This window comes from Lissotriton vulgaris, unplaced genomic scaffold (assembly GCF_964263255.1).
Source record: "Lissotriton vulgaris unplaced genomic scaffold, aLisVul1.2 SCAFFOLD_8300, whole genome shotgun sequence".
In the NCBI taxonomy this organism is placed as follows: domain Eukaryota; kingdom Metazoa; phylum Chordata; class Amphibia; order Caudata; family Salamandridae; genus Lissotriton; species Lissotriton vulgaris.
Window position 1 is genome coordinate 33,321 of NW_028247033.1, and position 4,760 is coordinate 38,080.

Consider the following 4,760-nt stretch of genomic DNA (forward strand, 5'->3'; position numbering starts at 1 on the left):
GTTGCACCCATATGCTCTATCTTATCTATTGCTTCCAGTTTCACAATCTCTTCATTTATTAAACTTTAACATTTTGTTGTTGAAGAAGGAACATTCTTGCAGAGTTGGCATCAAACATATCCCAGATTTCTTCTCAGTAATTTTTTTAAAAATATTCTCTGGAAGAATTTTTTCATTTGGATACAAATTTGAAATTAATCGAACATGTAAAGCTTCTTTCCCAAGCTCACTTACTTCTCAGATTCTTACATCTTGTAGAATATTTGTATAATCTTCATCCTTTGCCTGTCGCATATTTTGAAGCAGTTCTGCATATTTGAAATTTAACCATATATTAACGTTTCCAATGCTTCCAAGAGATTTCCTGGTTTCTTCATGTGTGAGCATTTTAAACATTGGTTGTCCTTGTCTCCAAAAACAATAATGTGTTTTCCTCCAAATAACACATCATACTCTGTTCTAAGAATTTCTTGCGTTCTCAAATGCACAAAAGCAAGTATTAGATTTGAGACCTTGCTTACTTCATCAATAATAAGAAGTTTCATTTTCTTCAGGACTCTGGAAACTTCAGAACACGCATCTCCAGATAGCTTGTTGTAATGCAATTTATTATCATGCTCAACTGGAAGCATCAGTAAACGATGTAGAGTAATCTCTTTAATGTTATGTGCTGCCAGTCCAGTTGGAGCGGTTACAACACAAGACAGCGGTGATTCAGTCCTTTTCTGCAGATAAGTTGCTATTGCTTTAATCAGAAAACTGTTTCCTGTTCCCGCTTCTCCACTTACGTACAGTCGGACAGGCTTAAATGATGTACATGAGCACTCTTTTTTCTCATGTCTAAATCCATGTTCAATCTGTTCTGCGACTTTGTCATATATCTTTTTATGCTCAACGTTTAGTTGCTTTACCAAACCTTCTAAGTTAACTACTGAGGAAATATAAATTTTATGGTCAAGTTGTGTTCCCTAGCGCGTACCCCACCGACTCCATGTACCAGCTTAGAGTGCATGTAACTTCCCTCCTGTGTCAGCTATGAAGACGCAAATACATTTGCGTCCAACGTTAACTTGTCCTCTTTCAGATCCACCCTGAATGGATTAAATAGCCCGTTCCTAAGTATGCTATGCCACCGTCTTTTTGTAGTGTACTTTACATGTTTTCCTGCTCTGGCAAAGTAGGCCCTGAATTTCTGCCATCGAGCCTCTTTTCTGGCTTCTGACTCTGACAGCCTCAGCTCAGGCTGCCTCTGTACCCGTGAACTCTGACTTACTTCCAGCGCGGCCCATCGCGCTCAGCTCAGCCTGCTGCCTGCCAAGACTGACTATAACCTTCGAGTTATCTGTTCCGCTCCTCGAAAATGCATTCCTGCCTACTAGCTTCAGTAAACATCCCCCTCTGCTGCAGAGCCAAAGGGCCGACCTGTCTCAGTGCAAGTAATTCATAGCTTCTGTTGCCATGCTTCCATGGAAGGCCCCATGCCCCCACGCTTCTCATGCAGACACTTAGGCGCTTATACACGCATCCACAGTTAGTATAGAATAGCTTCTGCCCTAGAGACCTTTCCGTCCAGATAATATGGTTCCTAAACATCAGATATCAGATATGATAGAAGTACAAGTTGATCTGACATGCCAGACTTCTGTCTCTTTCCGTCAGTGTAAATGTCAAGTACCCTGCACCCCTCCAGTTTCACGTCAATCACACGTCATGCAGCTGCGCGCGCATCCAAGCTTCCGATTTCTGCTGACATTGCAACATTTCTGTTAGTGCCACCCCTTTGTGACACCTACCTGTGACGTTTCTAGCACACACCTCCAGTTCACGCCTAGTCCACGCCTTCTGATTACGTACTAGTAACACGTGTATACTGTTATCTTGTCTTTTCTCAGCTGTTACGCCTACTATACTGTTTCCTATGACATGAATTAAGTATATAAGCTATGTACTGTCAATAAAATGTAGCGCTCTATCCCTTCTTCCACCCCTGCGGTGGGAAGAACATGATATTATGGTCCTGACCATTCATTTTTGAGGAATAAAACCCCTAAGAACTCTAACACCACGGACTCTGGTTCTTTCTTTCCGATTTGAGTTATTATTGATTAAGTACTTACCTGCATAGAAATTAAGAGAGTAAATTATCTATATACGTCATTTTGGCGCCCGAATAGGGACCCCTCCCCCACCTCACGCGCCGGTTGGTGCGTTGCAAGCTCTGTCCCCTGCCATCAGTTAGATGGAAACTACGCGTACCGGCAGGATTTCCTGCATCTCCCTCTGACCCACGGAGGTGACGAAGACTGCGATCAGTGCCCAGACGAGGCGTTGAGGAGTGCGGAGGATCCCGACCAGAGCCTAGCCGAAAGAAGCAAGGTCCGAGGTGTCAAGAGGCCCACCAGTTTTCCGAAGTTTTCCGAAGTTTTCCGAAGTCGAGCCGAGTCGAGTCCAGTCCAGTCGAGTTTTACGAGGCCTTCTGTTTCCGTGCTTCCCGGTGAGTACCATTGCTGGGACGTATCTAGACGGGTTTGGGTACACAAGTCCGGTCTGCACTGTTTCTAGGCAGTGTATCTGTACTGTTTAGCAGTATATCTAGTATTCTGAATTTCTGAATTTCTGCACTGTTACACCAGTGTATCTGTACTGTTTAGCAGTACATCCAGTATAGGGGGTAGTCATCTATGTCTCAAATGTCTTTTCATGTGATTAATGTCGTGGTATGAATGTGACCGTTTTAATGTGCATTATTGTGTTTCTTGTATAAACTAGCTGTATCCAGTATTAAGTAGTAAGGATTGAGCATTCAGTATTAAGTAAACAAGATGCCGTTTTTCAACAAGTTAAAGCAGATAGGAACTAGGAAAGGGATACTAGAGGAAGAAATTCCTATCCCCCCTAGGGACACTCCAGGAAACTTCATGTACCACAAGCATGGCATAGATGCCATATTATTTCTAGAGTTATGGGCCGACTATACCAAGCATCTAGACGAAAGACACAGATGGCCTGTTACCGGAACATGGGATGCCGAGTGCATCATGAAGGTAGAAGAAGCATTATGGAAAAAGAAAGCTAGACAATCTCAGAAAGACGCCATAGAATTTTGGCGTAAGGAATCACATAAGCGTGCTGAGAAAGCACTCCGTAGAGAAGACAGACTTAAAGAATCAGACAAGGCCCAAGAAAACGAGTTAGTTAACGAGGGGATCCGAGTAAAAACAGAGCAAGTAGACCGCGCACGAAATAACCTCGTGAACGGTATGTATCTCGCGGCTGAGGGTTCGCCTGAGGCCATTTCTGAAATACCGAAAAACCTACCGCCACCATTAGTTCCAACTAAAGTAATGCATAAGACTACTAAAGATATATTCCTGAATTCCTATCTAGAGGATGTAGCACCCGCTTACACCAATCTGCCTGTCCGAGCCCGGCCCAACGACAGGGACGGGGGTGGCAACCCGCCCCTAGATCATATTCCGCCGGTACCGCGACAGACCTCCCCCGTTCCGCCAGCCCCACCACTTCCCGCACCCAAAATTGACCTACCGCATACATACGTCTACCTCCAGATTGGGATGGTACCTGTTATATAGCATTCCTTCTGCCACCTGTTTTCCTAGCTCCTCCTGATTACCACAGAAATACAAATCTAGTAAAGAATAGACCCAGAAGAGATATCCCACTTGTCGACTACACAGAAACGGCATGGGAACAGTACACCGATTTTAATAAAGGATTCTTTTTCTTCTTAGGACCAGTTCAAAATAGTAAATTAATACGCAGATTAACTAGAACACTTGAAGCAGTAGTGAATGAAACTGCCTCCGCTCTAGGTAACTTAACAGAAGAGCAGTCCGCCATGCGGGTTGTTGTCCTTCAGAATCGTCTTGTTATTGACGTCATCTTGGCAGATAGAGGTGGAGCCTGTAAGGTCATCGGGTCAAGTTGCTGTGTTTTCATACCACAAAACGCACCATCTGTATATCGAGCTATTACACGTCTCCATAAAATTGCAAATCAGATACATCAGAATCCAGGCACCTGGACTTGGTCCGGTTGGTTCTGGACAACGTTAACTGCTTGGGGATGGAAGATCCTATCCTTCCTAGGCATTGGCCTAGTCCTAGTATTCAGTTGCTGCCTGTGCCTGCAGTGCGGGCCAGCGATTTGTGGACTGTGTGCCACATCTTGTATTGAACATTCCAGTTTTCTCTCAAGACGTAAAAGAAAGAAAGAAGAACAAATGATGTTACAAGAACAAACTGATCGATTCATGAGGATCGATATATCATGAAGGGTCCGTAGGGAACAAGGAGGGAATGAGGAAATATAAATTTTATGGTCAAGTTGTGTTCCCTAGCGCGTACCCCACCGACTCCATGTACCAGCTTAGAGTGCATGTAACTTCCCTCCTGTGTCAGCTATGAAGACGCAAATACATTTGCGTCCAACGTTAACTTGTCCTCTTTCAGATCCACCCTGAATGGATTAAATAGCCCGTTCCTAAGTATGCTATGCCACCGTCTTTTTGTAGTGTACTTTACATGTTTTCCTGCTCTGGCAAAGTAGGCCCTGAATTTCTGCCATCGAGCCTCTTTTCTGGCTTCTGACTCTGACAGCCTCAGCTCAGGCTGCCTCTGTACCCGTGAACTCTGACTTACTTCCAGCGCGGCCCATCGCGCTCAGCTCAGCCTGCTGCCTGCCAAGACTGACTATAACCTTCGAGTTATCTGTTCCGCTCCTCGAAAATGCATTCCTGC